This window comes from Phacochoerus africanus, chromosome X (genome assembly GCF_016906955.1).
Source record: "Phacochoerus africanus isolate WHEZ1 chromosome X, ROS_Pafr_v1, whole genome shotgun sequence".
Classification (NCBI taxonomy): domain Eukaryota; kingdom Metazoa; phylum Chordata; class Mammalia; order Artiodactyla; family Suidae; genus Phacochoerus; species Phacochoerus africanus.
In genome coordinates, this window is record NC_062560.1 from 42197437 (window position 1) to 42211614 (window position 14178).

Sequence of the window (14178 nt, forward strand, 5' to 3'; positions counted from 1 at the left end):
TCTTCCTGGAGCCTCGCTTCCTGCGCGTCTGACAGGGGAGGCCGGGGAGAATTCGGGGTGTAGTCTCTGTTTATTTGTGTGGAAAGTTGTTGGCACTGTCATTTAGTTAAGTAATGGCTGCTCCTATCGGCCCAAGATGGCGGGACAGGGTGGGAGGAGAAAGTGAAGGGGGGGGTTTGGGGGAGGGAGGAGAGGTAAACATGGAAATAAATAGTAGCGATGAATAGGCCTCTCCTTCGGAGTGTGCAGCTTGGTGAGGTTTGATAAAAATTACCCAAGACTATTTGCATCCAGAATGCTTGTACCCTTCTCAGGCTTGAAAGCAGCATTCAGAAGCCTGGTAAATGCTTATCAACCTGTAGCACATTTAGTTACCCATCCGTCAGCTATTGAACAAAGGCAGTGGAGTCTCGATCTGTGTTCATCAGTTTGTGTCTCTTGACCAAAATCTGATCGAAGTGATATTTGTACGCTTGCTTCTTGATCGGGACCGTGAAACTTGGAGTGTGCGGGATAGGTGGTGCATCCATTAGACGTTTTCTTCCCCAGTTGAAATCAGTAGCTTTGCAATTGACACCTGGCGTTATTGTTGCGATTGAGAAGGAAGTTTGAAATGACTAAAGCCTTGAGTTATATTCTTAAGTTGATTTTTTTTTTTGTAATTTAGTTGTCCCGAATTTTTATCTGTAGTTTGATTTAGGAGAGTCACTAATTCCTTTTATCTGAAATTATACTTTTGTTTCTGTTTCAGTGTAACTTAAGTGTAAGGGGTTTCAAACACAGGTAAATGACCAGAAAGCTAAACAGGAATAATCCTTTTCAGTAAACCCAGTCCCTTTGACCGGTGGACAAAAGTTGAATTAAACTGACTATGTAGGTATTAATTGGCTTCATTGAAATTATCGCCGGAAAAATGAATAGCGACTAGCTCTCAAATGATTGAAGCCTTGAAAAAATTTTTTTCAACCTGAGTATTTAAAGTATGTTATTTAAAATTACTCGACTACTGTCAAAGTTGTCCTCCCAAAAGATTAAGCAAAATATTTAAACTTAGGAGCATTTAGTTTGGAGTGATTTTTGCCCATGTAATAGGGTGTTGGTGAAATTGTTTGCAAAGATAATACATTTGAAAAAGTTTAGCCAAAATCTATTTGCTTTTGGTTACAGTAATGAAGAAATAAATGGGATCTGATGTTTTATGTGGATAATATGTAAAATGCTAGGTGATTTCATGTGTCAGAATGTTTGTATTTAGATGAATTGACAGTGGATCGTGCTTTACATTGTTTTGCAGATTGTAGTTTCGAATATTGAGCCCTGCAGTTATTATGCACTTTTGAGTTTAAATTATAAAAGAACCAAGCATTTTCAAATTTTTTTTGTGAAAGTGTGCTTTACTTTATTGATGTTTGAATACAGTAACATAAATGAGAAACTTGTAAAGCTTCATGCGTTATGTTTTGTGGAAGAATGAAGGCTTCATAAAGTACTGGGTAGTTTGATAAACTACTGAGTATTAAGCTAAAAAAAAATCTTCATTGCTTTCAGACCCCATGCTTGTGATGTCCTGTGTATTTAGGTCTAGACTCATTAGCCTTAACATTAAAACAGTCTAGAGTATGTGCTCGTAACCACATACAATTCTTGGTTGCATCCTTGTGAGCGTACCCGTGAAATGTGTAATGTAAAGCTTGATATTATATAACCTCATACCATGTGCTCGGACTGGGTTTTGAATAGAATGAATGATCTGGAGTCCTGCTGTAGGAAGTAATTGAATTTTTTGGTTTCATCCATCTTTTGAACAGTCCTGGTAAACTGTGTTTTTTTGTGGAGTGTTGAGCTGTGTTTGGTTTCAGAATTCTTTTTCTCTGAAATTCTTGAAAATAAGAGTTGGTTTTTCTTTGTCGGTTAGGTTCAGGCTACTTACCTAAGGGCAGATACTGGAATTGAACAACTACCAGGATTATTCTCTTTTTAGCTATGATCTTTGTCGCGCCCCCCCCCCCAAACCACAGATGTAGTCTGCATCTTGTATAACTTTTTTTTCTTTCTGATAGAAACTTAGCTGAAACTAATTGCTTTCAAAAATTCTTATTCCTGTATATTATTGGATTTTCTTTTAAGGTTTTAAATTTTCCTTAGTAGGTTTTAAAGAAGATTAACTCTTGACTTTAAAGCTTTGGAAAGTTTAAAACTTTTAATAGTAAGTATGTCTTACTTGCCCCTAAACTTGTATATTCCTTTTCTAAGTGTGAGGATACTTTGTCCAAACTGCTGATTTCTCTTAGTCTCTGAATGCTTTTGAAAAATTAATTTCTGTTGGAGTCATTGAAAGAATTTTGTTTGAATGATTGTCATTTGATATACAATGCTTGGGGTTTTGGATTAAAAAATAAATTAGTAATACAGTATATTGTTTTTGTAGTAAGACCTTTAAAAGATTGTAAACAGCAAGTGGTAGCTTAATCAGAGTTCTTGAAATTGGCATTATCTTGACCACTTTCCTTTTTAAACTAATGCTGACCGTTAATCTTTTGGGAACATAGTAGTTCAGGATTCTTATTTTTTTAATTACAGTAGAATTACTGAAAAGTAACTGAAAAGTGAAACATTTTTAACAGAAATTACGCTATGGTAGCATTTTAGTACATTTTCAAAAATCTTTTGGGTTAATCTTGTTTTCAATTGATAAGGATTTGAGTTAAAGTATAACATAGTAATAATTCATATAGTATATGAATATGGCAATACTATACATTTATGTCTATAGTAGTAATATGATCAAGGGTTGTGAATCCTTGTCAAGGAACTATTGCTAAAATACAGAGTTGTTCCTTTCGAAGTATCTGTATCATTTTGAAATTTGTATTAAATACTCTTAATGGGATTTTTTTTTTTTTTTTTGGGTAATTCTGTTGATCAATAGAAGGACTATGTAGAATACCTAGAAATAGTAATGGATTTTTTACCATTTTAAGATATATGTGCCTTTTTTTTTTTTTTTAACTAGGTGCTAGTTAGTATGAAAATAGTTGAAATTTAAAATTTTGGGGGCAGTGGAAGTAGTTTAAGGTCCATTAAAGAATATATTTTCCTAAATTTGGTTTGCCTGCATGTAGATGGTAGGGGAAAATTATTAGGTCATTTCTAGAGGTGTCTTACTTATACCATGATATTTGAATGTTGATGTTTCAAATTATTCTATATTATGTTCTGTGTTTTTTTTGCTGGCACTTAAAGGGATATATTTATTTCCAGTGGTTTTTAAGTTGTGACCCCCCCCCCCCCACACACATACACATACACAAACACCAGATAGCTCTTTCTGTAAAATCAATTACAAGTAGAAATGACTAGGGAAGAAAAACTGCCTGAGAGATGAGTTTTTGCGTAGGTTGTAAAGTGGAATGGTGGGCCGTACACTTTAAGCCAAAGTGAAGGTTCACTGCTTGGCTAGATAGCTACAGAATAAAAAATCTTTTTCTGATTTGGTTATGTAACATTAATTTTTTATTTATGTAATGCCAGTATTATTTAGCAGGTTTGAAAAGGTTTTTTTGTTGTTGTTGTTGGGTTTATTTTTACTTTGAAACTCATTGCTATGCTTTGAGCTCTTTGAAATTGATGTTAAAGACAGTGGATTATTAATATTTTTGAAATGTGGTATCAAGAGAACTAATTTATGTTACAAAACACCATCAGATTGTCTAAGCATTGAAATAGTGGTTAGGTTATTTAGGACCCACACGTATTTATTTGTGGACTAGTTAATTAATGGAGTTTATGTATTAAATACATAATTGATAGTCTTAATGTACTCACACTGAAGCTTCACATGTAATTGTATCAGTTTTCCATATTGGTTTGTAATTTGTGGATAGTAAGTTACAGCAACAAATATTTGAGAATCTTAGATGCAAGTCCTCTATGCAGGGAATATGGAGGAAGATAACATAGATATCCCCTATCTGCACTGAAAACTTAAAATTCCAAAAGGGTGAGATAAGTATAACTAACACAGAGACATCAGTGGCAGAAGCAAAGTGTGAAGTATCCTGAAAGTTTATGATAAAAGTCAAGTTAACAGTTTATACAAGTTAAAAAACTTCTTTCTTTTTGTCTTTTTTTTTTGCCATTCATGAAAACGTTGAAGCATGCACAAAAAGCAGTCGCAGGAGCCTGTTCGTGAAGCATGAGGAAGTCCCAGCTCTTTGTCCTTGTAGGTGGTCTAAACAAGGACCTTGCTGGAAAGGTGCTTTGGAGGCACATGTAGCATATGGTAGAAGGAGTAGGCATTAGCCTCAGAATCACCTGGTCAGTGGTGGAACACAGGGCAGAAGGTACTCATAGACTGTGTGTGTACTCTGGAGAGTATTGGGATCCTGATTAGACCTTGTTCATGCAAAAATGGAGATGCTTTTACAGTATTTCTAGCCAAGGCACATTAATTTGAACGTCATTCATTTCACAGATGAAAACTTATTTCTGACATCCCTTATGCTACCTAACACATTCTAGGGCTGACTAAAGTAAAGGTAGGAGTGCTGTCCTGGCTCCTGTCCTCCTCATGTCTCTCATTTTTAGATTTAACTATTAACTATTCTGGACTGTATATTCCTGATTTGGGAATTTCAAAAGTTAATTAACAGTCCCTGGATTTTAGATTATTAGAATTAACTTCAGAAGTTAACTGACAGTTGCTAGCTTAAAATGAGTTAAAGCACATGAGACTCACTGTATCCTGATGTATTTTATTTTTTCCTTAAAACATTTAATGAGAGGGAGTTCCCTTGTGGCTCAGTGGGTAAAGGATCTGGCTTTGTTAATGCTGTGGCTTGGGTAGCTGCTGTGGCTTGGGTTAGATCCCTGGCCCAGGAACTTATGCATGCTACAGGTGCGGCCAAAAAAATAAGTAGAAGATACAAAGAGGAACATGGGATCTGAGGATACAGGTCTCCATGAGGATACGGGTTCAATTCCTGGCCTTGCTCAGTGGATTAAGGATTTGGCATTGCTGTGAGCTGCGTGTAGGTCACAGATGTGGCTCAGATTTCCAGTTGCTGTGGCTGTGGCTGTGGCTAGCAGCTGCAGCTCATCCGATTGGACTGGGAACTTCCATATGCCTCAGGTTTGGCCCTAAAGAGCAAAAGAAAAAAAAAAAAAAAGAAAAAAGAATAAGAAGAAAAAAATTCTCTGACAAAGTTTTGGAAGGATGTTCAAGAAGTAGTTAATTAAGTAATGATCATATTGGAGTACAAAACAGCTTTAGTGTGAGGAGGGCAGGTGATTTTAAGCCATATTTCTGTACTGCTGTTATTTTTTTTAACCATAGATATGCATTACCTTAACATTAATAACATAAGCACACTGGTAGTGAGTGTACCAGAATTATATTTTAGTTGATTAAAGATGGATTTTTATACTACTGTGTATACCTGTGAATGACTTATTGTCAAGTTGGGATACTTCTGATCTTGATCGTCCTTCAGTGAGGATAGGTGGGGGCAAATGGAGTAGAGATGTGAATCCTATTTGATTCTGTTTCTTTACATTTTATTTATGTGGCTTTGTAATAGTTGCTGTACTCATTCATTTTGATCTTCAGCATCTGTTTCATTGACGACTATCTTTGGTCCTTATTTGGCCCAGGCTGACATTTGGGACCTGATTAAAAATTATAACCTGGAAGGGTGGGTGTAATCCCTTATTTAGACAGTTTTAGGTTTCTCAGCCAAATTATGGGCTGTTTGCCACTTCTATGAGAAAATAAATAAATATTTATATAAAAATTATTTATTTTCTCTTACCCATTTCTTCCTTTTATTTTGTCTTCTCTATATTACTAAGACTGTCATTTTGATGTCAACGTGTTCTTTTTTTTTTTTTCTTCTTTTTTTCTATTTTTAGGGCCGCACCCACAGCATATGGAGGTTCCCAGGCTAGGGGTCTAATCAGAGCTACAGCCACCAGCCTATGCCACAGCCATAGCAACGTGGGATCCGAGCTGCGTCTGTGACCTACACCACAGCTCACAGCAATGCCAGATCCTTAACTCACTGAGTGAGGCCAGGGACCGAACCGGCAACCTCATGGTTCCTAGTCAGATTTGTTTCTACTGTGCCATGACGGGGACTCCCATGAATGTGTTCTTGTGTTCTTTTTGTGGTTTTGTCTGTGGTAACATTTTGTTTGTGTTAGCATAAATAAAAGATGCTACCGCTAAGTTTATTCTCAGGAAGAAGGTTGGGCTTTGTTATAGTTAAGAGTATTATATAAGGTCGTTTAATTTAATTTAGAACAATGGAAGAAACCTCTTTGGATAAAGGATTGTTTTCAGACTATAGATCTAGTACATTATGTTCATTTGATCTTTCTCTTTTAAAAAAAGTTTATCAGGGAAAATTTCCCATATTTTCAAAAGCAGAGAAAGTAAACCAACCAACCATCACTGATCATTACCCAGCTTCAACAATTTTCAACTCGTAACCAGTCTTGTTTCATCTATATTTTGCCCCTCACTGCCATTATTTTGAAGGAAATCTCAAATATCAATCTCATCATTTAATCCATAGATATTTCTGTTTGTCTCTGAAACTTAGCCACAATGTCCTTATTACACATAAAAATAACTTCTTAATATCAGATATCCATGGGCACTTATTTATTTGCCCTATGGAAGTTAAGAATTAGTTCCTTGGGAAATGAGTAGAAAACATTTAGCTGAAAACATGTGATTTTGTATTTTAATATTGTGGTAGAATTCTATAATAGAATATTTACATAAGGTGTGTCAAAAGAGATAATTGTTCCTAAGAACTTTATGAGTCTTTGTTGTTTTAGTCTGTTTGGATAGTTTGTATATTTTAGGAAATATGTTTTTAAGATAAACTAAGTGTTTCAGATTTTTGAATTTCAGGTATCAGAATGAGAACTAGAAAAGCTTCTACTTGGCTTGATTGATTTGCGGAACTGCTGAACTGTTTTGAGTGAGGGACCGTGCCAAGTCCTGGGGGAACAAGTAAGACCTGGCCTTTGCCTGTGCATTCTATAGAGAGAGTGAGTGACCACATGAGGTAGTAAGTACAATAATCTGGGTATATGCAAAGGGCTATCAGCTCTCAAATGATGGAAGAGTGAAAACATTTGAAACTTTTGGGGGGCTGTGCCTGCAGCTTGGGGAAGTTCCTAGGCCAGGGATTGAAACTGCACCATTGCAGTGGCTGGAGCTGTAGCAGTGAAAATGCCAGATCCTTAACCTGCTGAGCCACTATGGAACTCCAGAACATTTGAAACTTGATTATGGGTAGTTTAAACTGTCCACACAAATTTCCAACATTTTGGAGCAGTTAGTTTAGACCAGAGAAGTGAGTGATAGAAACTGCACAAAGATTTAATGTGTCGGTCTTGGTTATCAAACATAAATAGAAGTTTAGCAAGAGGAAAAAGAGCTGAGAGTTGGAGATATGAAATGGTGTTTGAGGAATTGTGAATAGTTCAGTATGGAGAGAGGATGGGATGTCTTAGTGGGATTGGGAGGAGATAATTGAGCATGTGAAGGCCCCCATTACAATAGGCCATAGGATGTTTTAGAGAGTCATTGAACTCAACTCTCCAGTCAGGGGAAGTGACATGACCAGAAGTAGATATTCTGGGAATATTATTGGCTACAGTGAGAAGGATAAAATGGAGGGGAAAGGAACCTAGTTGTGAAGTATTGATTTTAGAAAGCACTGCATGGATTTTAGGGTAGACTTCTTAGGTCACTGACTAGATGTATGATCTTTGGGCAAATTGTTTTATCTTTCAGAGGCTCACTTTTCTCATCTGTAAAATGGAAGTGGTAACATTTTTTTACAGGCTTTTGGATTTTGCATTAGGGAAAAAATATGTAAAGTGCCTGGCATTGGGCCTGGTGTGGAATGTGCTCAGTACAAGATAAATGTTACAACCATTTTGGAAAAGACAGTTTTTATTTATTTAAAAAATTTTTTTATTGAAGTATAGTTGATTTACAACCTTCTGTCAATTCTTCTATTACAGCAGAGTGACCCAGTCATACGTATATATACATTCTTTTTCTCCTGCGAATGGATAAGCAATGAGGTCTTGCTGTATAGCATAGGGACAAGACAGTTTTTAAAGTGAAGCTGTAGTTTAGGAATGAGAGGTGGGAGATAGAGGCAGTAAACTGAATTTATCATTGTCTTTGATATTCCTTGTCTTAGTAAATGGCGCTTACCACTACCCATGCTAGAAACCGTAGAATCTTATTTATTTATTTAGGCTGTACCTATGGCATATGGAAGTTCCTGGGCCAGGGATAGAATCTGAGTCGGAGCTGCAACAGCTCTGGCAACACCAGATCCTTAACCTGCTGCACCACAGTGGGAACTAGGAGTCATTTTTAACTTCTCTTTTTCTTAACCTGTCAAGTTCTAATAGTCACCATATCTTGACATTTCTATGTCTTAAATTCCAAATCTGTTTTTCTCCATCCTCACTGCCACCATTCTAATTGCAGCCATGATCCCACCTTTAATTTTTGAAATACCTTCATATAACTTTTTTGAATAGGTATACTTGCACATAGTACAAAATTGAAAAGTTACATAAAGGATGTTGCAGTGAGAACAAAATCTCTCCCACATCATCTTCTAGTCATTTATTTCCTATTCTCAGGCATCCACTGATAAAAGATTTATTGAGTAACTTCATATTTCAACACACATATAAGTATATTCTGTTGTATTTTTTCCCAATGCAATGAGTTTATACTGTATAAAAATTGTTAAAACGCTTTGCTAATTTGGCTGCTTGTCATATGAAAATATTAGTTGTTTTTATATTGAATTGTCTTGGGTTTGAGAGTTCACTCATTCAGGTAATGAGATGTTGGTGAGGAGAATAGTTTGGGTGGTTACGTTGATTTTGAGGTTCTGTTACTCCTTTTATATGTGGTTTCAGAGGCAGAAATTCCTCAACATGCAAAGATTTTTTTTTTTCCTTTTGTGTTTTTAGGGCCGCACCTGTGGCATATGGAAATTCGCAGGCTAGGGGTCGAATCGGAGCTGTAGCCCCCAGCCTACGCCACAGCCACAACAATATGGGATTTGAGCCACATCTGTGACCTATACCACAGCTCACGGCAATGCCAAATCCTTAACCCCCTGAGCAAGGCCAGAGATCAAACCTGTGTCCTTATGGATACTACTTGTATTCTTGATTAGTCAAAAACGGTACAGGACTTACTGTATGTATGATTAACTTATTGCAGAATACCTTTATTTTCATTACATATTGACTGGTAGTGGAGTTAGAACAATGGTACTTTACTTTTTTGAGGTCATTAAAGGGTCAGTGTGGTTGTGTACAGTTTGTATGTGATTTTGGGAGTGCATGGATCCCTTTGAAGTCCAACTGTGGATTCCATTATTTTCAGTTAGTTCAGTTTAACTTATTCTTGTGTTAATGATAGGAGTGTGTTGAGAAAGAAAAGCTTTTAGAACCACTGGATTGGGCAGGCTTGAGTGGCTTAGATTTTTACCACACAGTTTTGTGGTGTTTTTTAACCACTTCGCATTTTTTCTCGAATTCTCTAGTGATTGTAAGGGTGTTAGAAGAGATGTGGATTGATCAATCCCTAGAGAACTTATTGTTCTAACTGGAAAAATAGTTGTGTAAGTACGTGCCCTTTTGACATAGTTAATAGCCTTTAGAATTGTTCCTTAGCCTGGGTGCTCAAAACGTTGGCTTGGGAGTTCCCTGGTGGCTGAGCAGGTTGTCACTGCTGTGGCTCAAGTCACTGCTGTGGTGCAGGTTTGATCCCTGGCCTGGGAACGTTCACATGCCACAGGTGTGGCCAATTAAAAAATGCTGTCTTGGTTGGAGGCTGTGATATGCTGGTAAGAACAATGGATCAGAAAACAGAAGACCAGTGTTTTGGTGTCTGCTGCTTATTTTGTCAAGTGTCTTAATTCTTGTGGTCCCCAGTTTCACCATCTTTTAGAATGAAAGGCTAGGAATTAAGAATTTCCAAAGTGGAGTTCCCGTCGTGGTGCAGTGGTTGGCGAATCCGACTAGGAACCATGAGGTTGCGGGTTCGTTCCCTGCCCTTGCTCAGTGGGTTAACGATCCGGTGTTGCCGTGAGCTGTGGTGTAGGTTGCAGACGCGGCTCGGATCCCGAGTTGCTGTGGCTCTGGCGTAGGCCGGCGGCTACAGCTCCGATTGGACCCCTAGCCTGGAAATCTCCATATGCCATAGGAGCGGCCCGAGATATGGCAAAAAGAAAAAAAAAAGAAAAAAAAAGAATTTCCAAAGTGACCGTCACCAGAATCCTAGGTGCTGGTTCATTTGATTTATAGGATTGACTCAGTTCTTTAAGATTTTGACAATGGAAGTTTGTCCTGGATTGTAATTTTCTTCAATTTCAGCCTCAAGCTTTCGATGACCAGAAACAAATGAATGCAGGCATATAATGGAACTGAGACTTAGGTGTTTTTGTTAATCTGATTAATTATTCAGGTAGTCTTAGATCGAGTTGAAAGTTGCCTTGTTGAGTAATGGTTAGTGTTTTGACTTCTCCAAACTACTTATCTTATAGTTTGGATTGTTATTTCTTAGGTCAGATCTGATGTTTCTAATTCTAGAAGATGGGTTTAATCACTGCTAGGAACTTATGACAGGGCTAAATGAATTCTCAGATGTAAATTGATAAGAAATATCACACTGAATAAGTATGTACTAGTACGTATTCCATATTTGGGTGTTAACAAAGATGAGTAAGGCCCCAGTTTTCCTACAAGTAGCAAGACTTGGCATTAGTTGAGGCACTTTCCTATCTATTGTAAACTTTTATATTGCTGAATTTTTCTGTGTATGTGTATGATTATATTATGATTATATTTTCATTATAGATTTGGAATTTTTAAGTTAAATTCAGAGTATAACCCTTAAGGAGAAACTTTTTTGCTAACATTTTTTCAAAGATGCTAAGTGGATAGATGAATGAAGCGGGTCTTCTGTCATTGGAGATGTTCATGTTTGCTCATTGAACTGCTTGGCCAGGATGTTGTAGACAGCATTTAGACATCAATGGATGACTTTTACTGTTAAGTTTTCTGTAAAGATTATTCAATTCTTAAACAGTCATGATTCTATGAAAAGAGGTGACTGGGTCCTGATTATCTGAAGAAAAAGAAGAGTCCTTGCTACTCTGATGTATGTTTTTTGGCTCTTGCTTTGTTTTCCTGGATTTGGTTGTCCTTACTCAGAGAAGTGAACAGTCACATGACAAATTGGATATCGTACATACATTTCTATAAATGGAAATTTTTTTCCTGTTTTGACTTTTAAAAAATTAACTACTTGAGATAATTACAGATTCACATGCAGTTGTAAGTAATAATAGATCTAGTACAATATTACGACCAGGAAATCGACATTGACACAGTCAAGCTAGAGACCTGTTCATCTCCACAAGTATCTGAGTTGTCCTTTGTAGCCATGTTCACCTCCCCCAGTTCCTAACCCCTGGCAAGCACTGATCTGTTCTCCATTTCTATGATTTTGTCACTTGAAGAATGTTGTATAAATGGGATCATACAGTATGTATCCTTTTGGAATTACCATTTTTCACTCAGCAGAGCTCCCTGGAGATTAATCCAAGTAGTTGTATATATCAGTAGTTCATTCCTTTTTATTGCTGAATAGTATTCCACGGTATTGATGTATCACAGTTTCTTTAACCATTTATCTGTTCAAAGATGTCTTGAGTTATTTCTTTTTTTTGGTCTTTTTGCCTTATCTAGGGCCACTCCTGTGGCATATGGAGGTCCCCAGGCTAGGGGTCTAATTGGAGCTGTAGACACCAGCCTGCACCAGAGCCGCAGCAACGCGGGATCTGAGCTGCGTCTGCAACCTACACCACAGCCCACGGCAATGCCGGATCCTTAACCCACTGAGCAAGGCTAGGGATCGAACCCGCAGCCTCATGGTTCCTAGTCAGATTCGTTAACCACTGTGCCACAATGGGAACTCCTTGAGTTATTTTTAGTCTTTGGCTATTGCAAATAAAGCTGCTATGAACATTTATGTACAGGTGTTTTTATGAACATAAGTTTTCTCTGGGATAAATGTCCAAGAGTGCAGTTGCTGATAGTTGTATGTTTAGTCTTACAAAAAATTACCAAACTATTTTCTAGAGCAGCTCTACCATTTTACAAGCCCATCAGCTCTTTCACCACTGCTCTAGTTGTGTGGCATCCTTGCCAGCATTTATTACTGTTTTTTAATTTTCCATATTCTGATAGAAGTGTAGTGATAGCTCACTGTTTTTCTTTCTTTCTTTCTTTTTTTTGTGGCAGGGACCATGCCTGTGGCATATGGAAATTTGCAGTCTAGGAATTCAATCCATGCCGTAGCAGCGACCCAGATCCTCTTCATTGACAATGCTGGATCCTTAACTCGCTGCCCCATAAGAGAACTCTTCATTGTGGTTTTTTAATTTTAATTTAAAAAATTTTTTGGCTGTGCCTGTGGCATACAGATCTGAGCCACAGCAGTGACAACGCTGGATCCTTAATCTGCTGATCCACCAAGGAAACTCCTCATTGTAGTTTTAATTTGCATTTCCCTAATGGATAGTGATGTTGAATATCCTTCATGCCCTTATTTTCCATCTATAGCCTCTTTGGTGAAATGTCTGTTCATGTCTTTTGGATTATTGATTTTGAGACTTTCTTTTTTTCTCTGATGCAAAAATTTAGTGCTGTTAAGTTTTCATTTCAGCCCTACTTTAGTTGTGTCCCACATATTTTTATATGCCGTATTTTCATTCACTTATATTCATTTTAAAATTTCCTCTTCAGATTTCCCCTTTGATCCATGGAGTGTTTAGTAGTGTGTTACTCACTTTCTAAGTATTCGAAGACTTCATTTTCACTGATTTTTAGCTTGATGACATTATGATTAGGGAATTTACTCTGTATAATTTTCATTCTTTTAGTTGATATCTGTTTTAGGACTCAGGGTATGGTATATCTTGATGACTGTTCCATGGGTGCTTGAAATGAATGTGTATTCATTCGTTGGATGGTGTATACATGACAGAGCCTGTTGGTTGATTCTTTAGTTCTTCTATATCCTTGCTGATTTTCTGTCTAGTAGTTCTGTCAGTTGCTGAGAATGTGGTGTTGCCAAGTCTCCAACTATAATTGTGAATGTCTATTTTCCTTTTATCTTTATCAATTTTTGCTTCCTGTATTTTGAGGCTCTGTCATTTGATGTGTACGTATTTAGGATTGTCATGTCCTCTGGTGTGTTGTTCCCTTTATCATTATGTAGTATCTCTTTTGGTCTTGGTAGGATCACTCATAATTTTACTTGCTCTGAGGTCTACTTTATTGATAGTTATAGCCATGTAACTCTTGCTTTTTTAAAAAAATTAATATCTGCATGGTGTGTCTTTTTCCACATTTTCATTTTTAACTTACCTATTGTATTTAAAGTGATGTGTGTGTGTAAGATCATTTAAAAAACTCTACTCTTCCTTGTGTCTTTTAGTGTATTTAGACTAATGTATTTATACTTAAGGTAATTATTGATATGTTTGTCTGCTATTTTATTATTATTGTTTGTTTCTTTCTCATTTCTCTCATTTCTTACCTCCCTATGGGTTATATGGATATATTTCTTTGGATTCCATCTTGATTTGTTGATTTTTAAGTATGTCTTAGTGGTTGCTCTAGGTATTGGAATATTCCTGTGTAATTTATCACCATCTTCTGGTATGGATATTTTACCACTTCAAGCAAAGTATAGACCTTCCATTTGGGTCCTTTTGCCCTCTCTCTTTTGAAATATAATTTTCTTATGTGTTTCTCTACCGTAACATTGAACATCACATTAGATAGTTTGATAAATAAATGTGATTTATGAAACTCATACATTGTATATTATTTTTACCTATTCCAGTGTTCTTTTTTTCCTTTCTGAGGCCCAGCCTTCTGCTTTAATTTCCTTTCTATTTAAAGAACTTTAAAAGTCATTCTTTCAGGGTAACTTTGCTAGCATCAAGTTCTCTCAGTTTATCTGAATTGTCTTTATTTCCCTCTATTCCTGAAGGATATTTTTTGCCATATGTGGAGTTCACATATACAGTTCTTTTCTTTCAGTAT

At 36.7% G+C, this 14178-nt stretch overlaps 1 protein-coding gene across 22 annotated transcripts in view; it reads left to right on the forward strand.

The window, feature by feature from the left end:
• Positions 1–14178, forward strand: part of KDM6A (lysine demethylase 6A) — a 200500-nt gene that overhangs the window by 1483 nt on the left and 184839 nt on the right. The window lies entirely within an intron of this gene.